Source organism: Schistocerca cancellata, chromosome 1 (genome assembly GCF_023864275.1).
Source record: "Schistocerca cancellata isolate TAMUIC-IGC-003103 chromosome 1, iqSchCanc2.1, whole genome shotgun sequence".
NCBI classification, from domain to species: Eukaryota; Metazoa; Arthropoda; class Insecta; order Orthoptera; family Acrididae; genus Schistocerca; species Schistocerca cancellata.
Window position 1 is genome coordinate 1,275,073,646 of NC_064626.1, and position 27,410 is coordinate 1,275,101,055.

A 27,410-nucleotide genomic window follows, 5' to 3' on the forward strand; every position below is an offset into this window, starting at 1 on the left:
TTTGGTATGTCACAAAACGCTGAATTCTTTTAGGAAATTTAATTTGCAGCGACATTATATGTCGTACCACGCGAAAGACCACGGAAGTGGAAAATGTGATGGACCAGATCGTGCACAGGAAGTTATTAAACTTAAAAGGAAGCTATCCGAAGAAGATCTGGACGACGAAGAAAAATCAACCGAGGCAGCTCTCAGAGTGAGTTACAAAATTGCTTTGCTTTTCGCAAAAGCCCTGCGCCCCTTCACTGATGGCGATTTAATAAAAGAATGTTTGGTAGTTGCAGCGGAACATTTGTGTCCATCTCAAGTTGAACAGTTTCGGATTGTGTCATTATCTAACATGACCATTATGTGTCGCATACAGGACATGGCAGACGACGTCCAGAGCCAGCTTGCAAATATCTGTAAAGATTTTATGGCGTATTCTCTAGCTCTGGACGAAAGTGTTGATATCACTGGAACAGCGCAGCTTGCCATATTTATTAGAGGTGTTAATAGAGATCTTCAGGTGAGGGAGGAGCTCCTCGATGTAGTAGTCATGAAGAACACTACAACCGGAGGTGATATTTTAAGTAGTGTTGAAGAAAGTGTTGAAAATATAGGATTGTCGTGGAATTCTCTAGTTTCAGTGTCTACAGGTGGTGCACAAGCAGTGACAGGGAAAAAATCAGGTTTCGTTGCGCTGTTGAAGGAGAAAATGCAAAACTGACCGTGCCGAATGAAATAAGGGGCGTTCACTGTGTGATCCTCCAGGAAAAATTATGTGCAAATCGTATCGCTCTAAAAAATGTGATGAGTGTTGTTGTTCGTACAACCAATTATATAAGGAAGCATGGGCTACAACACAGGCAATTTAAAAGCTTTCTTGAGGATGTAGAAAGCCAGTATGGTAGCCTGCCTTAATAGAGCGAGGTCCGCTGGCTTAGTCGTGGCGAATTATTAAATCGATTTCAAAAAAATGGCTCTGAGCACTATGAGACTCAACTGCTGAGGTCATTAGTCCCCTAGAACTTAGAACTAGTTACACCTAACTAATCTAAGGACATCACAAACATCCATGCCCGAGGCAGAATTCGAACCTGCGACCGTAGCGGTCTTGCGGTTCCAGACTGCAGCGCCTTTAACCACACGGCCACTTCGGCCGGCTTAAATCGATTTTTTTTGCCTATTAGATGAGATAAATATGTTCATGGAAATAAATAACATGTGTGTTCCTGAATTGAAAGAGCCTTCATGGAAATGTGATCTCGCGTTCTTAGCAGATTTAACTAGCCATCTGAATGCTTTGAACATTTCACTACAAGGTAAAGATCTGCTAATTACTCATTTCATAGATCGAGCTTTTAAAATGAAATTGACACTTTGGGTGAGTCAGCTGGAAACAGGAAATCTAGCTCATTTTCCTAAATTTTCATCCATGCAAGATGTTCACAAACACTGTGAACGTTATTCACATACTTTAGTTGCCCTTAAGGAAGAATTTGATCAACGCTTTCAAGATCTGGCAGCACTAGACAGTGATTTTGATCTGTTTTCCTCTCCATATTCAGCGAATATTGAAGAGATTCGTCCTGAGCTGCAACTAGAAATTATTAACGTGCAGTGTGACAGAGACAGAGAATACAGAGACAAATTTAAGAACAAGAAAAACATTTTGGAATTCTACAGGCACTTCCCTCAGGATGGATTCCCTCGTTTGCACAAACTGGCGGCTACAATAATATCAATGTTCGGTTCCACGAATGTGTGTGAACAACCGTTCTCTGCAATGAAATGTAACAAGATGCGCCTGAGAAACGCATTGTCTGATCGAAATTTAAACTACACACTGCGCCTACATTGCACAAGAACAATTACTCCGAACATAGACGCAATTGTAAAGGGCAAAACGTACAAGATAACCGAGAATCCCACACTTCAGTGACACCTTTTACTGTATAACAGTTTACAAATTAATACGAATGTAGAGGCATACACTAAGCTAATACAATTATGTGGCACGTGTACATTCTCCTTTATTTGTTTCATTTGTCGCAGTAACAATTCGTGAGTGATATCCCTGCATGTGGCCGCGGATTTACATAGACTGGCGGCAGCTGTTGTGTGCCCCACGTGACTCTCCCCACTCTCCGCGCTGGTCCGGTAGTGGGGGTAGCGTGCTCGCGCTGCTCCGTGCTCGCGCCTTGCTGCTCACAGCTTGCTCCGCGAGCACGTATGTTGTGAAGCCCTGCTTTAGAACATAGAGGCATCGTCAAAATTTGAATAAAATTGTGGAGTACAGGGCTTAATTTGGGCCGGAACGGCGTTTCAGCACCTGCGAGGGAAGATTTTTTTCGGAACCGAGTGGACAAAGTCCACACCGGAGACTGAAAGTAGCACATTTATTTTAAAACGATGTAAAATAGAATTCGCCACTGCGCAGGCACCGGTGAACGCAACAGTGATTGGTCTTTGTGTTACGAATGCTTGTTAGTGCTTTGTTTGCAAAAACATTCCACACGAACATCATAGCTGCAAAATTATGCGTTGACTGATTTCTCTGTACTTGTAATATTCCCATCTGTAATCCTGTGTGAGTTTGGTGTATATCGAGAAACATTTACGCTATTTCATGTTACACTTTTGCAAAGTGTTACTTATGTACACATACTCTAATGTTCCTGTTCTTTTTCGATATAAAATGTGCCTTTCTTTTCTTTGGTGAGCTATTTTTCATACTCTCCATTCGTGGTAAATAAATGTTGTAATAAATATTTCGTAACTATACTGACCTTTGTGTTTTCCAAGGCCCAACAAGATTAGAAACAAATATTTGTACCAGCTCTAAGACGAAATTAATGGTCTTGGGGAACATGTAACCAGGAAATTGAACACATCGAAAATACGATCCTGGAATTTGCTCATTCAGACGTTTTTGTCTAACCTATAATTCATAAATCTTACTCCAAAAAGTTCGATTATCGTCCTTACTTATAACGAATTTTCCATCGGGCCAGTTCTCCCATCCCAAGGAATTTTTTTTTTTTTTTTTTTTTTTGCTACTGGAGGTATCAGCTCTTATTTTGTTTTCATTACGCGTGACAAAGAGCAAATATCTGTAAAACATACTTTTATAGTCCTTGGTTAAATATACCGTACACGCTGATAAACGCGGCTCCCGACCTACAATACGTTAGAAACGAGTCAACAATGGGTAGTTAGATCTGTAGTTACATTTCTTGCATTCATTTCAGAAAAAAATTAATGTAACGTGGGAAACTGATTAAAATGAAATTTAATTACGCTTGAGACTGAAAAAGAGTTCATAATTCACGTTAACCGAAAATCGTGTTAACCGATAAAATTTACTATTAGAGCTAACGTATTCCTGCCTGGACCAAATTTTTTTCGCGTTAACTATGATTTTGTCTTGACCGATTTCGTGGTAACGAGGTTAAACCGTAATGCCGTAACATACTGATTAAAATTTTATTTTATTAAATGTGTACTTGATAAAATTTACACTGACTGAATTTATTTCTCTTCGCCCTTTCCACACCGGATGTGTTGGCTGGAAAAGATCTCTTCCTGATATAACCTCACCGTTGTAAACAAGTTTCATGTATCGCCATCTTTTAACTGTGTACGACAAAAATTTATTTAATTAATACACTCTGCACGAAACGCGTAAAATTAAACATCCATGTACTTGCACCTAATGTGGGAGAACTTGTGTATATAAAATCATGAAATGTATTTTCTTATAAAGGTGCGTACTGCGTGTGCACAAATCTAGCGAACGCGCTGCTCGCACGTATTTAACTAGTGCAATTTGTTCGACTAGACGATAGACCTAGATGCAACTTTTCACACGCCTCCGCTCTCGAACGACATGCATCGCTTCGCATGAGCACCCTTAATCTAACCCTAGGTTTGTTACAATAATTAAAATAAAATTATGTATGTTGTACATTTCCGCGACGACTTGTTATGATAGTGTCTAAATTATTAACAAGAAGTATTCTTTTCCATGGTGATAGATAAGTTTTTAGTATTTAGCATTGCAAAGTAAATCACTCACAGAATGTGATTGCTGAAAAAATGAAGAAATTTTGGGCAATTTCTTTATAACATCCTCCTTCTTCTGATTATTTCTTCTTTTCATACCTCCACTGGGGTAATCTCTCTTTCTTTCACAATTAAACTTTTTCACGAACAAATAATCACTAGATTTACAACGTTTGAACGTCATGAACTGTGTCCACAGATTGAAATAAACGCTTATAGTTTGTTCTCATTCAACTGAAAAGGAGAAATACCGTAATCATTGTTGTGTGCTGACGTGCGCCGCGGAAAATCTGAGACACATTGTTGTCAATATTTGGACGTCCAGTTAATTAAGCGTTTAGAGTACGGCCTAAACTTAAGAGTTCACCTTGAGTGAGATTGTGGAAAACATTTAAGGGTGGTAAGACGTGAAACAGGCCGACTTGGAGCAGGAGAGGCACCACAGGACATTTTAATTTCCACTGTCTATACTTTTACAAGTAAATTCATAAAACTTTGTCAGCATGACCAGGAAGGATTCAGGATTCACACTCGTCGCAGCGGAAGCTCAAAAACATAACAATTTTTTTTACATGTGAAATTTCATCATTTTTTTCACTTACTATTGGCTGCATTTGTTGCTACAGGTACACTTTTTTTCATAAGTAAGAGAGACTGATCGATGAATTTTGCACAGCATACAAACCATACTTACAGGTGTCTGAAACTCTAGAATCTATTTAATTTATGAAAAAATGAATGAGCTGTTAAGTTTTAAACTTTATGTTTAGAAAAAAATCAAATTTTGTCGTTAATTATCTCAATATTTACCACAGTTTTTAATAGATTTGGAAAATTCTAGAGTTTCATACGCCTGTAAGTATGGTTTGTATGCTGTGCAAAATTCATCAAAGAATCTCTCTTACTTGTGAAGAAAAATGTACCTATAGCAACAAATGCAGCCAACAGTAAGTGAAAAAATGATGAAATTTCATACCTAAAAAAATTTATTTTGTTATGTTTTTCCACTTCCACTGCTATGAGTGTGAATCCTGAATCCTTCCTGGTCATGCTGACAAAGTTTTATGAATTTATTTGTAAAAGTATAGACAGTAGAAAATAAAATGTCCTGTGGTGGCTCTCCTGCTCCAAGTCGGCCCGTTTGACGTCCTACCACCCTTAACGAATTCCTGCGAATACAGGGGCACGTATCATAGATACGGCTGATACGGTGGTCACCACGAATAGGTTTTTTGCGTACCACATTCGTTGTTTGCGCCGGCTCACAGCCAAATTGTCACCTTCCAACCTAACATACACCTCGGGCTAAGCTACAGATCAGTGTGTCACCACAACCAGTTTTTTTTTCCAGACTCGTTGTCTTCGCCACCTAACAAAGCTGTGAATACATGCACCAAAAGGTGACGTGTCAGCAGCCATTAATATTGCATCACTGGCCAAAGCCGACTATTTGTACCGAACATTCTTCTTGACCCAAAATCACAAGGGGTTAACTCTGGTGATCGTGGTAACCATCATTGCGAGCACCTGCACAGCTAAGCCAACGTCCAGCCAGATGTGTGTTTAGGAGTCTCCATACAGCCAAGTGGAAATGAGGAGACGCATCCTTTCGTTGCAAGATGAAGTAGTTGGAGTCTTCTCGCATTTGATACAGAAGCCACAAAGAAAGCTTTTCGCCGTCGTAAATTACTGTGACGGTTTTCGCCAAGGGACCTTGTGCAAAACGCATTGACATCTATTGAATCTCGTTCGTGTTTGATGACGAAATGGCGGTTTCCCCTTCCCCAAACCGAACAGTGTGCCAGTTCATTTTAGTATCAGTATGAAATGTTGCTTCGTCACTAAAAATTAACCTCCTTGATGTGTCGTCTTCATTGTCTATTCTTGCCAACATGCAGGTCGTGTAGCATACGCTCCTGGAGTGAGTAAGTGCCTGCACCAACAGTCTGTACGGTTTCATGCGCAAGCGTTTACACAGCATTTTCGAATCAGTTGTTTGTCGGATCTCAAACTCACGACTTCCTCGACATGTTGATTTCTGTGAGGTTTGCCGTAATGCGATCAACATTTTGCTAGCACAAAAGGCGGACCGGGACTTTTGCCTTTGTAAATGCAGTATTTCTCTTCAAACTGTTTGTAGTAGGCATAAATCGAGACTCTGCTGGGTGGCTACCGATGAAAGTGTGTTCGAACTGATCGTGGACCAGCAATTACAGACATTCTTCTTGCGAAATGAGGGACACCCCAGATCTTCAGTTCCTGTGTAGTTGAGATTTTTTAAACTAATACCACACTAGAGATACTGACAGGTTTCAGACAGATTATATAATGGTAAGACAGAGATTTAGGAACCAGGTTTTAAATTGTAAGATATTTCCAGGGGCAGATGTGGATTCAGACCACAATCTATTGGTTATGGCCTGTAGATTAAAATTGAAGAAACTGCAAAGAAGTGGGAATTTAAGGAGATGGGACCTGGATGAACTGACTAAACGAGAGGTTGTACAGAGTTTGAGGGAGAGCATAAGGGAACAATTGACAGGAATGGGGGAAAGAAATACAGTAGAAGAAGAATGGGTAGCTTTGAGGGAAGAAGTAGTGAAGGCAGCAGAGGATCAAGTAGGTAAAAAAACGAGGGCTAGTAGAAATCCTTGGGTGACAGAAGAAATACTGAATTTAACTGATGAAAGGAGAAAATATAAAAATGCAGTAAATGAAGCACGCAAAACGGAATACAAACGTCTCAAAAATGAGATCGACAGGAAGTGCAAAATGGCTAAGCAGGCATGGCTAGAGGACAAATGTAAGGGTGTAGAGGCTTATCTCACTAGGGGAAAGATAGATACTGCCTACAGGAAAATTAAAGAGACCTTTGGAGAAAATAGAACCACTTTTATGAATATCAAAAGCTCAGATGGAAACCCAGTTCTAAGCAAAGAAGGGAAAGCAGAAAGGTGGAAGGAGTATATAGAGGGTCTATACAAGGGCGATGTACTTGAGGACAATATTATGGAAATGGAAGAGGATGTAGATGAAGATGAAATGGGAGATACGATACTGCGTGAAGAGTTTGACAGAGCACTGAAAGACCTGAGTCGAAACAAGGCCCCGGGAGTAGACAACATTCCATTAGAACTACTGACGGCCTTGGGAGGGCCAGTCCTGACAAAACTCTACCATCTGGTGAGCAAAATGTACGAGACAGGCAAAATACCCTCAGACTTCAAGAAGAATATAATAAGTCCAATCCCAAAGAAAACAGGTGTTGACAAATATGAAAATTACCGAACTATCAGTTTAATACGAGGGCAGTTCAATAAGTAATGCAACACATTTTTTTTTCTGAAACAGGGGTTGTTTTATTCAGCATTGAAATACACCAGGTTATTCCCCTATCTTTTAGCTACACAACACTATTTTTCAACGTAATCTCCATTCAATGCTACGGCCTTATGCCACCTTGAAATGAGGGCCTGTATGCCTGCGCAGTACCATTCCACTGGTCGATGTCGGAGCCAATGTCGTACTGCATCAATAACTTCTTCATCATCCACGTAGTGCCTCCCACGGATTGCGTCCTTCATTGGGCCAAACATATGGAAATCCAACGGTGTGAGATCGGGGCTGTAGGGTGCATGAAGAAGAACAGTCCACTGAAGTTTTATGAGCTCCTCTCGGGTGCGAAGACTTGTGTGAGGTCTTGCGTTGTCATGAAGAAGGAGAAGTTCGTTCAGATTTTTGTGCCTACGAACACGCTGAAGTCATTTCTTCAATTTCTGAAGAGTAGCACAATACACTTCAGAGTTGATCGTTTGACCATGGGGAAGGACATCGAACAGAATAACCCCTTCAGTGTCCCAGAAGACTGTAACCATGACTTTACCGGCTGACGGTATGGCTTTAAACTTTTTCTTGGTAGGGGAGTGGGTGTGGCGCCACTCCATTGATTGCCGTTTTGTTTCAGGTTCGAAGTGATGAACCCATGTTTCATCGCCTGTAACAATCTTTGACAAGAAATTGTCACCCTCAGCCACATGACGAGCAAGCAATTCCGCACAGATGGTTCTCCTTTGCTCTTTATGGTGTTCGGTTAAGGGACCCAGCGGGAACAAACCTTTGAATATCCCAACTGGTAAAAAATTGTGACAGCACTACCAACAGAGATGTCAAGTTGAGCACTGAGTTGTTTGATGGTGATCCGTCGATCATCTCGAACGAGTGTGTTCGCACGCTCCGCCATTGCAGGAGTCACAGCTGTGCACGGCCGGCCCGCACGCGGGAGATCAGAGTCTTGCTTGACCTTGCGGCGATGATGACACACGCTTTGCCCAACGACTCACCGTGCTTTTGTCCACTGCCAGATCGACATTCTGCAAGCGCCTATGAATATCTGAGATGCCCTGGTTTTCCGCCAAAAGAAACTCGATCACTGCCCGTTGTTTGCAACGCACATCCGTTACAGACGCCATTTTAACGGCTCCGTACAGCGCTGCCACCTGTCGGAAGTCAATGAAACTATACGAGACGAAGCGGGAATGTTTGAAAATATTCCACAAGAAAATTCCGGTTTTTTCAACCAAAATTGGCCGAGAAGAAAATGTGTTGCATTACTTATTGAACTGCCCTCGTAAGTCACGGCTGCAAAATACTAACGCGGATTCTTTACAGATGATTGGAAAAACTAGTGGAAGCCGACCTCGGAGAAGATAAGTTTGGATTCCGTAGAAATGTTGGAACACGTGAGGCAATACTGACCCTGCGACTTATCTTTAGAAGCTGGATTAAGAAAACGCAAACCTACGTTTCTAGCATTTGTAGACTTGGAGAAAGCTTTTGACAATGTTTTGACTGGAATACGCTCTTTCAAATTCCGAAGGTGGCAGGGGTAAAATACAGGGAGCGAAAGGCTATTTACAATTTGTACAGAAACCAGATGGCAGTTATAAGAGTCGAGGGACATGAAAGGGAAGCAGTGGTTGGGAAGGGAGTGAGACAGGATTGTAGCCTCTCCCCGATGTTATTCAATCTGCATATTGAGCAAGCAGTGAAGGAAACAAAAGAAAAATTCAGAGTAGGTATTAAAATCCATGGAGAAGAAATAGAAACTTTGAGGTTCGCTGATAACATTGTAATTTTGCCAGAGACAGCAAAGGACTTGGAAGAGCAGTTGAATGGAATGGACAGTGTCTTGAAAAGAGGGTATAAGATGAATATCAACAAAAGCGAAACGAGGATAATGGAATGTAGTCGAATTAAGTAGGGTGATGCTGAGGGAATTAGATTAGGAAATGAGACACTTAAAGTAGTAAAGGAATTTTGCTATTTGGGGAGCAAAATAACTGATGATGGTCGAAGTAGAGAGGATATAAAATGTAGACTGGCAATGACAAGGAAAGCGTTTCTGAAGAAGAGAAATTTGTTAACATCGAGTATAGATTTTAAGTGTCAGGAAGTCATTTCTGAAAGTATTTGTATGGAGTGTAGCCATGTATGGAAGTGAAACATGGACGATAAATAGTTTGGACAAGAAGAGAATACAAGCATTCGAAATGTGGTGCTACAGAAGAATGCTGAAGATTAGATGGGTAGATCACATAACTAATGAGGAAGTATTGGATAGGATTGGGGAGAAGAGACATTTGTGGCACAACTTGACTAGAAGAAGGGATCAGTTGGTAGGACATGTGTTGAGGCATCAAGGGATCACCAATTTAGTATTGGAGGGCACCGTGGAGGGTAAAAATCGTAGAGGGAGACCATGAGATGAATACACTATGCAAATTCAGAAGGATGTAGGTTGCAGTAGGTACTGGGAGATAAAGAAGCTTGCACAGGATAGAGTAGCATGGAGAGCTGCATGAAACCAGTCTCAGGACTGAAGACCACAACAACAACAACAACCACAGTCTAACATAGCACCGTCTGGGTGGGGTAACTTGCACCAAAAGAATTAAGCACAATTGAAAATTTGAAGTTCTTTTGTACTCATTCTGTGTAACCAGAATGATTAAATATGTCTTGGTATCGTTTCTGCTCTGTTACGGTGGACAGTTTTTCGATGTATGTAGGACTAAGTGATCTATTCTACTAACAACACTGCAAAACTCTTCGCGTCTCTCTGCTTGCCTCTGAACGCGATAATCTCCAAAACTATTTGACGAATTTGCATGGGGTTTCGCAGATAACTTGAGCATAGTTTGGGTCACTGTACAGGCTTTAATTCATCAAAATCGGATCACGAAAAAAAGATTTAGTGATTAAACTTTTATTAAAAGTTTGTTGTCTGAACACACTAATCTCCAAAAGTAGTAGAACGATTTTATGGGGTTTTCACTGGTAAGTTCATTGCAGCTATGGGCGCCGTATAGGCTATATTTCATCAAAATCAGATGACGGAAAAAAGAGACGCGGAAGACTCGTGTTTTTTTAATCCAGTATTCGAGAATGAGAACACTTAGGGAGTTGCAACAAACTTTACACACATTTTCAAACCTTTATCAAACTTCTTCTCACTGTTACCCTCCCCCATCCCAATGACGATGGCAGGAAAAAAGTTTATCGCTGACTACATTTTCTCTGTTCATTTCCGTGTCAGGCATCTGCTAAATGTGTTATGAACAGAATATGGAAGAAGTAATAAATTAATACGTCATGTTGTTGTTGTAACAACAACAACAACAACAACAACAACATGACGTATTAATTTATTACTTCTTCGATATTCTGTTCATAACACATTTAGCAGATAGTATCCATACATGCCGCTGAATGTATCTACAAATTTATACCATAGTACGGCACAGAGAGTAGGGGGGGGGGGGAGGTGGAGGTGGACAGAGAGAGGGAAGAGGAGGAGATGCACAGGGAGTGGGGGAGAGAAAATGGACGCAGAATCTCTCTTCTGACAGCTCTATCAAAAATTTTTGAGAAAGAAATGTATTCAAGAGCAGCCTCCCATATTTGTAAAAATAAAGTACTAACAAAATGTCAGTTTGGTTTTCAGAAAGGCTTTTCAACAGGAAATGCTATATACGCTTTCACTGATCAAATATTAAATGCTCTGAATAACCAGACATCACCCACTGGTATTTTTTGTGATCTCTCAAAGGCCTTTGATTGTGTAAATCACGGAATTCTTTTAGATAAGCTAAATCATTATGGTTTGAGTGGGGCAGCGCACAAATGGTTTAATTCATACTTAACTGGAAGAATGCAGAAAGTTGAAATAAGTGGTAAATGTAATGTTAAAACAACAGCTGATTCCTCAAACTGGGGGGCTATCAAGTATGGGGTCCCACAGGGTTCGGTCTTAGGTTCTTTACCGTTGTTGATATACATTAATGACTTACCATTCCACATTGATGAAGATGCAAAGTTAGTTCTTTTTGCTGATGATACAAGTATAGAAATAACATCCAAAAACCAAGAACTAAGTGATGTAATTATAAATGATGTTTTTCACAAAATTATTAAGTGGTTCTCAGCAAACGGACTCTCTTTAAATTTTGATAAAACACAGTATATACAGTTCCGTACAGTAAATGGCACAACTCCAGTAATAAATATAGACTTTGAACAGAAGTCTGCACCTAAGATAGAATTTTCAAAATTTTTAAGTGTGTCCATTGATGAGAGGTTAAACTGGAAGCAACACATTGATGGTCTGCTGAAACGTCTGAGTTCAGCTACGTATGCTATTAGGGTTATTGCAAATTTTGGTGATAAGAATCTCAGTAAATTAGCTTACTATGCCTACTTTCATTCACTGCTTTCGTATGGCATCATATTCTGGGGTATTTCATCGTTGAGTAGAAAAGTATTCATTGCTCAAAAACGTGTAATCAGAATAATTGCTGGAGCCCACCCACGGTCATCCTGCAGACATCTATTTAAGGATCTAGGGATCCTCACAGTATATATATTCACTTATGAAATTTGTTGTTAATAATCCAACCCAATTCAAAAGTAATAGCAGTGTGCATAGCTATAACACCAGGAGAAAGGATGATCTTCACTATGCAGCGTTAAATCTGACTTTGGCACAGAAAGGGGTAAATTATGCTGCCACAAAAGTCTTTGGTCACCTACCAAACAGCATCAAAAGCCTGACAGATAGCCAACTAATATTTAGTAATAAATTAAAAGAATTTCTATATGACAACTCCTACTCATTGGCTGAATTTTTAGATATAAATTAAGGGGAAAACAACAACAACAACAACTTAAACATTAGTGTCATGCAATATTTTGTGTAATGTAATATCTTGTACAGCCATGTTTTATTAACCTGACACGTTCCGCATCATTACGAAGTGTCGTATTCATGATCTATGGAACAAGTATTAATCTAGTCTAATCTAATCTGATCTAGAGAAAGAAGAGGAAATGGACAGAGAGAGGGGAGAGTAGCAGATGGACAGGGAGAGGATCAGGAGGAGAATGGGGGATGGTGGACGTGGACAGAGAGAAAGGGGAGAAGGTGATGGACAGAGAGACTGGGAAGGAGGGGCAGCTGAGACGGACAGAGAGAGGGGCAACGAGGAGACTGACTAACAGAATTGAAGTAAATCCATACCTGGGCAACGCCGATTACTCTGTTAGTTTTAAATACTTGCAAGAGCCAAATCATGATACTGGCTCTTTTTGTTTTTCTTTTTTTAAAAAGATCATTCGTCGTCTCCTTCTCCTTTTCTGTCATACATCCAAGAAACAAATTAAACTATAACCTGCGTCTTACACAAAACTGCCCCGCATTCAAGAGGAGATTAAAGCCCTATCTGGTCATCGGCGGACTTCTCTCAAGCTGTTTTCCTTCTGCCCAAGCAGGCCGGAGTGGCCGAGCGGTTCTAGGCGCTACAGTATGGAACCACGCGACCGCTACGGTCGCAGGTTCGAATCCTGCCTCGGGCATTGGTGTGTGGATGTCCTTACGTTACTTAGGTTTAAGCAGTTCTAAGTTCTAGGGGACTGATGACCTCAGAAGTAAAGTCCCATAGTGCTCAGAGCCATTTTTTGAGCCTTCTGCCCAACAGGGAACCAGTATCTCCGTCACGTTTCTATTTCTGTTTTCTTCCTTCCATCTCAACTGCTAATCTTATGCTATTATTTCTCGCTTTTGCTCTGACCAGTCAACTTTTTTTAAAATTAATTAATAGATTTTTTTTATTTATTGGCTTTCTGGAAGTGCCCATACAGCCATCTCAATAGTGGAATGTTATTTATGAGATACGAACGCGAGGACAGCACAACATCCTAGTCTCTGTTGATTCATTGTGGACGTGAGACAGCAGCTGGTGGAATATTTAACAAAGAAATTCGCCTAAAAGCAGTGCAAATTAAGAAGGTATTTTATTTTATTTATGCTACCAGTTTCGGCAATTCAATATGCAGTCTTCAGAGGTGCATATGGGGCATGTAGATGGCACATTGAAATCCCGACACTGGTAGCAAAAATAAAATAAAATAACTTCACAACGTACGCGGCTGTTTGGCGATTTTTGTTTGCTGAACACAACATCCAGTCGACGAGAAATATCTCCGAATTGCCTGGAAATCGAATCCGGGCCCCTTCGGTTAGCATACCGCCGCGCTTACCGAGGTGGACTAAACCTCTGATTCTTGATTCCTTTTGTACTGCTGTGTCACACATTTATGTTAGGCGTTACTATTCATCATATTCTATATAAATGTAATGAAGAAATTGTTTAATAATTTTACATATTCATTACTAGACATATTGACATCATCAGCATCATAATAATAATTATTATTATTATCATTGTTATTATTATTATTATTGTTGTTATCGTTACGATCAGATATTCATCGTGGACATGTTTTAACCCCGTAACTACAAATAAGTTTGACTTTATCGACAGTGCCGTCACAGGAAGAGGGACTAGCGATCATGTCTACAGTTAATAAATACATAGAAGGCTAGGGGAGATTTTATGCTGGGAAGAGCAAAGAGCAAATAAGAAGTTATTAGCATTCAACTTAGACAATTAATGGGGGTTGGTAAGTTCCAATATGATAGACGGAGGGGGAATTATGAGCTCTGCGCCCGGGTTCGATTCCCGGCGGGGTCAGGGATTTTCTCTGCCTCGTGATCACTGGGTGTTGTGTGATGTCTTTAGGTTAGTTAGGTTTAAGTAGTTCTAAGTTCTAGGGAACTGATGACCATAGATGTTAAGTCCCATAGTGCTCAGAGCCATCTTCTTTTTTTTTTTTTTTTTTTTTTTTTTTTTTGAGTTATGAGCCAAGTTTAAACTGATTGTAAATCACGCTCTGGAGAAGTATGTGCCGAGTAAATGGATTAAGGACGGGAAAGATCCACCGTAGTTTAATAACAAAATTCGGAAAATGCTGAGCAAATAGAGATTGTTGCACTCTCGGTTCAAAAGTGAATGCCGGAATGTCGACAGGCGGAAGTTAATAGAAATTCTTAGGTCTATAAAAAGAGCAATGCGCAAAGCATACAGCTTCCACTGTCGTAAGTCATCCCCCTTTTACACACGACCGACTTTCCGACTTTCTTGTTTCCATTCACGACTGGAGACAAGTGCGTCAGATGCAGCGCGCCGTGCCCCTGCCGTTTTATTCCTGTACTCCGTCTCGGGCGGTCATTTCCGTTACACGTCAGCCCCAAAAAATCCGGTGTAGTGTGAGCTGTCTGCTGTGCAGTTTGGCATCTGAATGGTGAATTGAGGGTAGGAAGGACTGTCTTTCTTACAGTCTTCAAAGGAAGTAGGTTACAGTACGCTTGTTCGCCCACTGCTTGAATACTGCTCTGCAGTGTGGGATCCATACCAGACAGGGTTGATACAAGACATAAAGAAGATCCAACGGAGAGCAGCGCGCTTCGTTACAGGATCATTTAGTAATCGCGAAAGCGTTACGGAGATGATAGATAAACTCCAGTGGAAGACTCTGCAGGAGAGACGCTCAGTAGCTCGGTACGGGCTTTTGTCAAAGTTTCGAGAACATACCTTCACCGAAGAGTCAAGCAGTATATTGCTCCCTTCTACGTATATCTCGCGAAGAGACCATGAGGATAAAATCAGAGAGATTAGAGCCCACACAGAGGCATACCGACAATCCTTCTTTCCACGAACAATACGAGACTGGAATAGAAGGGAGAACCGATAGAGGTACTGAAGGTACCCTCCGCCACACACCGTCAGGTGGCTTGCGGAGTATGGGTGTAGATGTAGATGTAGATGTAGAAAAATCGAAATATAGTAACAAAGTGTAGGAGCAGGCAATGAGAATAGAGTCTATTAAAGATGAAATCAGAATTCATAGTGGAAATTCATGTCACAGGTCGTGTGGTAAATACTGTTCACTCTCCTGAGAACTGAAACAATTGGAATTGTGTCACCCAAACATTTCAGAACATATAAATTTATTTACACGGAAAACATGTACAGTCGTGGACAAAACGAGCGAGACTCCTCGCCTTATCGTTATGCTGATCCGCACAGCTTTAAAGTCTGCTACACAGCATAACAGGCAAGGCGACCAAGTGCTACCAACATACTATGCACAGGCGTGAAATTGACAAACTATCCGAATTTTGTCAGACTGTTTTCAGTCATGTGTAAGACTATATTAATGCTGATTAGTGTGTTAAGCTCAACACGTAAGTGTAAGATACAAATGAAAGAAGAAACGCTAATTAGTATGAACTGTACTGATAAAAATGGATTTCATCTTATCGAGATTGCGTTGACACAGACGCTCACTTTTTTACACCACCAAGGGACGGTATACCGCAGGAAGTGTGATGCATTTCCGCTTATTATGTCTACCCATACTCGCGGTAAACAGGTTTTAAGGGTTGGGTAGACAGATAGACGTTCAAGAGAGACTAGTAGGGTTCCATTTTTACCGATTTAAGTGACGAATATAGCTACGACAGTTACTGAAGATGAGGGTCGCGTAAATAATTACCCCTACTCTTTATTCGAAATGTTCTAGTTGCAATCGATACATCAGCATATTACTCGTAGCTACGCTTTCGATCCAAATCACGTTTACAGGAATGCAAATAAAATCCATTTGCCTATACACGTGGTAATTCAGATCCCAATATTAATGCCACCACGTTTTAGAAGTGCGAGAATTCCCATTGCTAGCTAGCTTAAGAAACACTTCGGCTAATGAACGTTTTCTGGCTGAGGCGAGTCTAATGGAGAATTCGAAACCTTGTATAACACGTTTGGCAGCTTTGTAGCCGTTTATTTCCTGGGGTGGTGCAGAATTATCCTACTAAATTCACTCGCTGATAACAGTATTTTGTTATTTCGAGAAACATCCCGAATGATTGCCACATAAGTGGTGACATAAAGGTAGAAAATTCATGTTTTTGAGTTCAGAAAGCTCTATGCAACAGAAACCGCAGATCATTTTGTCATTTTCATTGCGAAATTGCCGACTTATTCATGTTTGGGGTAATAATCGAGGGCTGTTTGCCTGGGTTGTCTGCTAGCGTAGTGAAAGATGTATGCTACTGCAAGGGAGGTCTGGTTTGTTTTCGGTTCTAATCTCGATGGAGGCAGATAGACTATCAGTAAAGTAGTTTTAAGAAATTCTCGCGCCCCCAATGTTTTATTGCTATCTTTATTCTGTACCGGATGTCAATATGAATTGACTTAAGTGTGGCACTGAATGATTTTTAACTGAATTTCGTTATGAATCTTCTCGCATTGCTAAATTTGCACACTTTCATGGTAGGTCAGCAACGGTAATCCAGTATGACTGGTCTGAACGTTGACACAGACCGTTTCGCGGCCGAATGCGCATATTATTTTGCTAATTCGTAACGATCTGGGGTACTTTGTATTACTAAAACAGTTATGTCATCTCGATAAGCTGAAATTCATTTTTATTAGTACAGTTCATACTAATTTGCGTTTCTTCTTTCATCTGTATCTTATATTTACGTGTTGAGCTTAACACACTAATCAGCATTAATATAGTCTTACACATGACTGAAAACAGTCTCACATAGTTCGGATAGTTCACAATTTCACGCCTGTGCGTAGTATGTTGGTAGCACTTCGCCGCCTTGCCTGTTACGCTGTGTAGCATACTTTAAAGCTGTGCGGATCAGTATAACGAGAAGGCGAGGGGTCTCGCTCGTTTTGTCCACGACTGTACTTGCAAAAACGACGAACGCAAATATAGCACCTTTTTGATTTTTCGTTTGTAACTAGTTTTCTTGCTAAGCGCCAGATAATAACGAAAATTATTTTTCTCGTCCAGTAATTCTGACTTTATCACCGTCGAAATGATTTCCATGAATACACGATGATCTATTTACGTTTTTATATATGAATTGTGTGGATTTTTTTCTCTGTAAAACGTAAATACTTTTTGCTGTCAGATATTTCGTCTCCCTTGGTAGTAAATAATGCCTGGGCCTTGTGTAACTTTTCGGTGTGTCACGAAAAGAAAGCAAACAACACAATAAAGTTTACGAAGACACAACATAAAAACCATTTCTATAACAGGAGTTAGCTCGGCCAGAATGGGTTATAGCTTCCGATGTTAGGCGACACAGCCAAAGTGCCTTGTGTCTGCGCATGCGCAGCTTGCAGCATTCTCGGGGATGTAGACTCCACACTCGACACAAGCTATGTATCACTGACGTCATAGACACACTACCACGAATGGCGCACGTACTTCGAGTATTCGATTTTGAACAGAAAGTCGATCGTGTAAACCGGGCTAGCGAAAGATTTTGTCGAGAATCCTATAAAATTCTGTATCTAAGTAAAATCACTCTGTAGACCTGTGTGGTGTGGCAATGGAAGAAAGCATAATGGAAGCTGATGTTTTAAATTTCGCATTTAAAAAATTATTCACGCAGGAGGGTCGTGCAGGCATATGAGTACCATCATTTGACCGCTGCATGAACTCCATATTGAGGACATTACAATAGACATCCATGTCATTGGAAAGCAGCCGAAGCTTATAATGCCGGAAATGCATATCCTCCTATTTCCATCTATTGTACTATAAATTTGTTTTCCTTATTTTTGTTACCTGAATATATGACATTTCTGTGTCTTTACATATTGTAATTGTTTTACTATTTGTATATATATATATATATATATATATATATATATATATATATATATATATATATATATATTTATGCATTTATGTCGATGTATAATTGGTTTGTTTCGTAAATATTATTTGTATTTTTACGCTGGGTCTTGCCTAGGGAAAACTGCTATCGAACGATTACATCGATAGGTCGTGTTAAGAATCAAAGTGTGTAGGATCTTTGGTAGTGCTAACTCTGTCGCGTGGAGCGCGGGCAGAGATAGTCTGGCTGGGGTGGTGCAGTGGAGCAGGTGTGTTGTGTGAAGCTCCCGCGAGTTGACCCGCTTTCGGGATTTGGCAGAATGTAATTGCGCTCGACTTGCGATGATAGTTTCTGACATGGTGTCGCGGACGGGAAGCATTAGCTGGCGCACATAAAGAGCCCGTTTCGTCTGGTGACCGTGTCGAGAAGAAGGCGCGCCAACATCCAGCTTCAGCAACAGCGACGGCCGACAATGAGTGACTGTCGCCACCTCCTCGATCGACGGCTTCAAACCTTCAATCAGCCAACAAGAAAGACTGGAAGCACGTAATGTTTTAGAACTGTATGGCAGACCTCAGCTTTTCAAACTTTTAAAATTGTTGCATCACAAAATTACAGCAACTTAGCATGAACGTTTGTTGCTCATTGTCCCAATTGCATTACCAAGCAGGGTCCCTTCCTTTTCTGGAATGAACCCGAGTGTCGTTGAAATTCAAACGCCAGCATCATTCGATTTCACTGCTTTAATTTCAAAGTTCAGTTAAGGTATTCATAGATGGCTACAATATTCAGATTACACAAGCACAAATTAAGAGTGCGAGTTTTGTTACCGTATTTTAGCTTACCTGTGACTGTAGCTCAGCTTGGTACGTACTAAATTTTACTACTGTTAATTGTTCAGAATCATTTAATTCAAGTTCAAAGTTAAATCCCTTATTTCTAAATTGCATAGATTCAAGTAGCTTTTGAAATGATTGTTGAAGTAGTCCAAGACTAACCGTATTTTACTGAATTTCGATGTGCTTCAGAAAGAAAGCTCACTATTAACTTCAGTCACTAAATTAACTTTCGATTTTCCTGTTTTATTAATTCTTTTGCTAAATTAAGTCAGAGTGTAGCGAAATTTATTACTTCTGACAAACTTTCAGTTTTCACACTGCACGTGTCAACCTTCAGTTGCCACGCTTCTAGTGCTAATTATATGTGTAATAACCTTTCTTTTTCAGTTACTATAGTAATTGTCCTTAGGACTGGCGACTAATTTCCCTCAAATCTCAAATATCTAATTACCGCTAGTTAATTGTTAACGTAACGGCCGCACATTTACTTTCTTTATTAACTTTACCCCTTTTCAAAATTAATTTCCACCTGTTTCATTAGCATTTTTTCTTTCATTTAGATGTAACCCGTTCCTCCCTCTTTACCGACAGATTAACTTCGGTGACGATTGCTTTTCCCAAATTTCCATTAGGTACACGCGGTTTAATTTTTCACTGTCATTAAGGTCGATAAGTGAGGGGGAGGTTACAAGCTGTCAGATCAGATGTGATACCATTTCGGCTTACAGGGAGTACTTCTCAGCACTGGTCTCATACTTCGTATCTCGAATGTGTTGCCCAGTGGAAAACCTCAAGCGACTGAAAAAAAGCACGTCTATAAGAAGGGAAAGAGAACGGACAGATTCACAATATTAAAGAGCAATATCCTTAACGTCGGTGTACTGTAGAATTTTTGCGTGTATTCTAACTCTGAACATAATAAATTTACTTTCCTTCTGTCTAAAAGTCAACATGAATTTAGAAAGTATCACTCGTGCGGAACTCAACCGGTTTTTTTTCGCTCGATATTCTGCAAACCGTGGATGAAGGGCAACAGGCTGATTCCATATTTCTAGATTTCCGGAAAGTGTTCAGAGCCACGCTGTTAATGAGCATACGGAATAGGTTCTCAGATACACTGTGCGATCAAAAGAATCCGGACACCCTCAAAAACATACGTTTTTCATATCAGGTGCATTGTGCTGCCACCTACTGCCAGGTACTCTATATCAGCGTCCTCAGTAGTCATTAGACATCGCGAGAGAGCAGAATGGGGCGCTTCGCGGAACTCACGGACTTCGAACGTGGTTAGGTGATTGGGTGTCACTTGTGTCATAAGTCTACCCAGATTTCCACACTATAGGTCCATGGTTTCCGATGTGATAGTGAAGTGGAAACGTGAAGGCACACGTACAGCACAAAAGCGTACAGGCCGACCTCGTCTGTTGACTGACAGAGACCGCCGACAGTTGAAGAGGCTCGTAATGTGTAATTGGTAGACATCTATCCAGACCATCATACAGGAATTTCTAACTGCATCAGGATCCACTGCAAGTACTATGACACTTAGGCAGGAGGTGAGAAAACCTGGATTTCATGGTCGAGCGACTGCTCAGAAGCCACACATGACGCCGTAAATGCCAAACGACACCTTGCTTCGAGTAAGGAACGTAAACATTGGACGATTGAACAGTGGAGTGACGAATCACGGTACAAAATGTGGCGATCCTATGGCAGGGTGTGGGTATGGCAAATGCCCGGTGAACGTCATCTGCCAGCATGTGTAGTGCCAACAGTAAAATACGGAGGCAGTGGTGTTATGGTGTGGTTGTGATTTTCATGGAGGGGACTTGTACCTCTTGTTGTTTTGCGTGGCACTATCACAGCACACGCCTCCATTGATGTTTTAAGCACCTTCTTGCTTCCCACCGTTGAAGAGCCATTCAGGGATGGCGACTGCATCTTCCAACACGATCGAGCACCTCTTCATAATGCCCGGCCTGTGAAGGAGTGGCTACAAATAACTTCTCTGTAATGGACTGGCCTGGACAGATTCCTGACGTGAATCCTATAGAACACCTTTGGGATGTTTCGGAACGCCGACTTCGTGCCAGGCCTCACCGACCGACATAGATACCTCTCCTCAGTGCAGCACTCTGTGAAGAATGGGCTGCCATTCCACAAGAAACCTTCCAGCATCTGGTTGAACGTATGCCTGCGAGAGTGGAAGCTGTCATCAAGGCTAAGGGTGGGCCAACACCATACTGAATTCCGGCATTAGCGATGGAGGGCGCCACGAACTTGTAAGTCATTTTCAGCCAAGTGACGGATACTTTTGATCACATAGTGTATGTAGTGGGCTGTCAACTTAATAGAATCTAGTACTTTTTACTGGACGGCGAGTGTTCATCAAAGGCAAAGATACTGATGATAGAGTAAGCAGCAATCGGCGGCTGTTTGCTAAATACGCTGTAAAGTACAGGAAAGTGTCGTCTTTGAGCGACTGTAGGAGGCTGCAGGATTACTTGCTTAGAATTTCTATACAGTGTGACGAATGGCAATTTGCTCCAAATGTAGGGAAATGTAAGTTAATGAGGATGAGTAGGAAAAATAGTCCTGTAATTTTCGAATACAGTATTAATGGTGTACTGCTTGACACACTCACGTCGATTTAATATCCATGCGTAATGTTGCAAAGTGACATGAAATGAATGAGCACGTAAGGTCAGCTGAGGGGAGAGCGACAGGTCGACTATGGTTGATTGGGAGAGTTCTACGAAAATGTAGTTCATGTATAAAGGAGTCAGCGTGCAGAGCACTAGTGTAAATCATTCCTGAGTACTGCTCAAGTGTTTCGGATTCCCACCAGTTCACGTTAAAGGGAGACACTAAAGCAGTTCAGAGGCAGGCTGCTAGATTTGCTACCGGCTGGTTCGACCAACACACAAGAATTATGCAAATGCCGCGCGACCTCAAATAGGAATCCCTCGAGAGAAGATGCCATTGTTTCCGCGAAACTTTATTGAGGAAGTTTACAGACAGAATTTGAGACAGACTGCAGGACAATTCTACTGCCACCAACACATATCTCGCGTGAGGACCGGTACGGCCGGTATTACATTATCATATTTCTTTGTCAAAGATATGATCAAATATTTGTCAAATTTGTTTGACAAAGATAACTGACGTGGCGCTAAAAAGGGGTATTACACTGTCATCATATTTTTCGTCAAAGTTCAAGATGGCTAACAACAACAATTTGTTACTATGCACAGCAATCGCATGTACCACAATAGCACTGTGTGCGCATTTGGAAGAGAAGCGGGGGGGAAAAAAAGAAACATACCTGGGTGAAGCCGTGGCTTTTACGAGGTAACGATGAAAGCATTCGACAAAATTTGTTACGTGAGCTTCTAGTGGAGGACATAAGTCGTACATAAATTACTTAAGAATGGATGAGCACACATTTCAGTATTTGCTCAGTGAAGTGCCTCGTCATATCACAAAGCACAATGCTCACTTGAGAACTGCTATATCTGCAGAAGACAGACTCACAGTAAGATTCCGATTCCTTGCTACAGGAGAGAGTTACTCTGAATAAACATGATGTAAACAAACACAAACGCGATGATTGGTCAGAAGCCGTAGCACACGTACACTGGTGTTCTTACGCTCTTGGAAGTAGGTCCTACTTATGTGTTACATATCTTATTACTAAGTTACGTTAAATAAAACTTTAAGATATTCGAATGTATTAACAGCCATCAAAATTTTCCTTAATCACGCTTTAGCCACGTAGTTTTTATTTAAAAATCGTGTACAGTCACAGCCTCTGCAGCGTTGTGATCTGATTGTCGCACTGTTTTTCTAATAATTTCCGGGTATGCAGCCGGATCCCGTCGACATTCTGCCATTAGTGGCAGAATGTCGACGGGATCCGGCTGCATACCCGGAAATTATTAGAAGAAGAAATACGCCGGGAAAATTTCAGAAGTCACGTCGCACTGTTTGTTAATGCGCAGTATGAAAATGGCTGAGGCTGCTTTCTGTTCCGTAGTGAAACACGGTTAAAAATGCCGAGAAATAGGCTGCTCTTAATGTTTTTCATAAATTTACGGAGACAATCGGCTCTGAAGAAATGGCTCTGAGCACTATGGGACTTAACATCTGGGGTCATCAGTCCCCTAGACTTAGAACTAATGAAACCATGGAGGTAAGAATAAGGGGAGATGGCGCTACGTATCCCAGCCGTACTTCGTTTTGAAGCCATGGGGGCGTGGCTCGCTGCCATGACATTCTGACCAAAACATGCGCTGCGTGTATTACAGTCGCTAATTGCACCATATACGCATGTAACGTCATCAGATTGGTTGTTTCAAAGCTTTTGTTTAAAATAAAATCTCGTGAAGGCGAAATTCCGCGTTTCTTCTGATTAAAAATAGTTTTTAATGTAATATTACAAATAGCTAGCCTTCAATGTAAACGATACAATTTTGTTAATTCAGTAATAAACGTGTATCACAAACTAAATAATAGAAACTGAAAACTAAGTTAGCTATATCCTCCCTCCAAAGCCCCATAAATACATCTTGTTTGTAATACGTACTGGGACATTTCAGTTGCGTTACACTACTGGGAAACACTGTTCATTACCACCAATGTTTACTGAAATACGGTACATAGAATGGCAAATCTACACAGTGTCCTGTTTAGGCCTATACTTTATGCCAGTTAATGTAGTGTTAGCTTTTAATTTGGTACATGATGAAGACAAAGTGAGTTACTCAACACTTCGATTATCGACGATACGTACGTATTATACTGAAACGTGAACTTGAAAACTAAGAATTTAATTCTTTGAATTAACATACCTTTTGCAAATGTTTTGGGTGTGTATGGAAAACTGATGGTACAGCATTTTCTCGGAGCCTTACTGTTGAAAGGGAAGTTCGGTCTATGTCCTCTTCTCGGAAATGCTGACAACATATAGTGCTCCATTTAGACGCACGCCAATTCTTCCTCCTCACGGCATTCTCCCACAGAGCTTTCCGACTTTCATTTTTAGGAAATCTAAAATCATACAGGAGAAAAACACGCTATAGTACAAGTACCGATGTAGCACACGTTCATTCACAATGAAGTTGTAAAATCACACTTAACGAGACAACTTACTCATGAAATGTTATTCCCTTCTATTTCGCATCACAATCAGAACGATTCGTACATCCGAACACCACACAAGTCACCATAATAGCGCAAAATCCTTCCAAAAGCGAGCGACAAGCCTATGCACACAAGCTTACAGCAGCAATGTTTTGGTCGGATTGAGATGGCTACCCTCGGCTTCACATACCTTCACAGCTGTGACGTCACGGCGTCTCCCTCTATTCTTACCTCCATGAATTAAACCTAACTAACCTAAAGACATCACACACATCCATGCCCGATGCAGGATTGGAACCTGCGACCGTAGCGGTCGCGCGGTTCCAGACTGAAGCGCCTAGAACCGCATGGCCACTACGGCCGGCTAACTAAGAGATTAACAGACGACTGACTGTAAGTAATAGCTTCAGTGGCTGCAATATTTAACTATACGGCGAAATCCTTGAATACTCTCTTACGTTACACTCAGCTTATACAGAAAAATTACCCTGTGGTTAAGTCAGGTATTTTCATCATTCTTGTTTCTAGTTACAATAGTACGTTAGATAAAAACGATAACGTGTTGCGGTTTTCGTCTAGTCGTCTAAGGAGCGTATTGTGGGAGATTTGCAGTCTATTATTTCAGGCTGCTTAAAAATTAAATGCCATTCGAAGCTGCATTGCTCCTCTGCTCGTCCCGTTTTACATGTGAACTGCAGCTAGCCACGTCACTGCAGACTATCTGTATCAGCTGATCCGCCAGTTGTAAGTTAAATGCGCCGGTAAAGCTGTTGTCCCGTATTATCACGAAGTTGATGTGCGCGTAACGCACAGCTCGAAATGTATCCTTATTATCGTGCTCGACAATACTCGCGACAGCGTGGCTGCAGTCCCACGTGAAAGTCCAGTGAGGTTCCAGAAAACGCGGAAGAATACATAGTGCAATGTTTACATCAGGTTTATTCTTATGCGGAGTGGCCGCGCGGTTAAAGGCGCTACATCTGGAACCGCACGACCGCTACGGTCGCAGGTTCGAATCCTGCCTCGGGCATGGATGTGTGTGATGTCCTTAGGTTAGTTAGGTTTAAGTAGTTCTAGGGGACTTATGACCACAACAGTTGGGTCCCATAGTGCTCAGAGCCATTTTTTTATTCTTATGATGAACGGATTATAGCTTACAGTACAGCGCTCGAATACCACAGTGCGCATTAACTAAAATAATACCTGTAACGTGTGAAGCAATTTATAAAGCACTTAAGGACCAATATCTGAAAGTAAATAAATGTTCAATGCACTTCGTGTGCATAAGAACTATTTTTATTGTAGATCAAAGTAATAATTACATTTTGTGTCCCACAACTATCAAATTAATATAAATGTATGAAGCTGATGGGGCACCCTGAGTACCAAAATTGATTAAGTAGACTGGAGAGCTCAGAAAATTTACACACACACACACACACACACACATATATATATATATATATATATATATATAAGTCGATACGTACTTTTGCTTTCTCGTGAGAATAGCTTGAGCGAAGGCCATTAATTTTGTTTTTTATATCGTCAGCCTTGCACCTAGGCCGTATCTCGTGGCTAATCACCTCCGCAATTTTTTTTGTAGCTCTCCAGTCTTCTAAATCTATTTTTGTACTCACGGGTGCCTTACGTTGTAAAGCACCTCATCAGCTTTATACCTTTCTATTAATTTTGTTGTTGACGGCACACACAAATTAAACTTTGCAGCCATGTATACAAACACACTACTGGTTGACAGAACGCTGCAGCGATGCCAGCGCTTCAAGTGGTAACATTTCACATTGCAAAGAACAGAAGACAAGCGATTTATAAGATCAAATCTACTGCGGGGCCCTGGATTTGATCATATTTATTTGACGACAGGCGAGATTTGACAAAGTTCCCTATTACATCATAAAATATCTTTGACATAAATATTTGATACATCAACTTTGGCAAAGAAATATGATAGTGTAATATCGGCCTAACCATGATAAGAGAAATCAGAGCTCGTGTGGAAACATGTACACTCCTGGAAATTGAAATAAGAACACCGTGAATTCATTGTCCCAGGAAGGGGAAACTTTATTGACACATTCCTGGGGTCAGATACATCTCATGATCACACTAACAGAACCACAGGCACATAGACACAGGCAACAGAGCATGCACAATGTCGGCATTAGTACAGTGTATATCCACCTTTCGCAGCAATGCAGGCTGCTATTCTCCCATGGAGACGATCGTAGAGATGCTGGATGTAGTCCTGTGGAACGGCTTGCCATGCCATTTCCACCTGGCGCCTCAGTTGGACCAGCGTTCGTGCTGGACGTGCAGACCGCGTGAGACGACGCTTCATCCAGTCCCAAACATGCTCAATGGGGGACAGATCCGGAGATCTTGCTGGCCAGGGTAGTTGACTTACACCTTCTAGAGCACGTTGGGTGGCACGGGATACATGCGGACGTGCATTGTCCTGTTGGAACAGCAAGTTCCCTTGCCGGTCTAGGAATGGTAGAACGATGGGTTCGATGACGGTTTGGATGAACCGTGCACTATTCAGTGTCCCCTCGACGATCACCAGTGGTGTACGGCCAGTGTAGGAGATCGCTCCCCACACCATGATGCCGGGTGTTGGCCCTGTGTGCCTCGGTCGTATGCAGTCCTGATTGTGGCGCTCACCTGCACGGCGCCAAACACGCATACGACCATCATTGGCACCAAGGCAGAAGCGACTCTCATCGCTGAAGACGACACGTCTCCATTCGTCCCTCCATTCACGCCTGTCGCGACACCACTGGAGGCGGGCTGCACGGTGTTGGGGCGTGAGCGGAAGACGGCATAACGGTGTCCGGGACCGTAGCCCAGCTTCATGGAGACGGTTGCGAATGGTCCTCGCCGATACCCCAGGAGCAACAGTGTCCCTAATTTGCTGGGAAGTGGCGGTGCGGTCCCCTACGGCACTTCGTAGGATCCTACGGTCTTGGCGTGCATCCGTGCGTCGCTGCGGTCCGGTCCCAGGTCGACGGGCACGTGCACCTTCCGCCGACCACTGGCGACAACATCGATGTACTGTGGAGACCTCATGCCCCACGTGTTGAGCAATTCGGCGGTACGTCCACCCGGCCTCCCGCATGCCCACTATACGCCCTCGCTCAAAGTCCGTCAACTGCACATACGGTTCACGTCCACGCTGTCGCGGCATGCTACCAGTGTTAAAGACTGCGATGGAGCTCCGTGTGCCACGGCAAACTGGCTGACACTGACGGCGGCGGTGCACA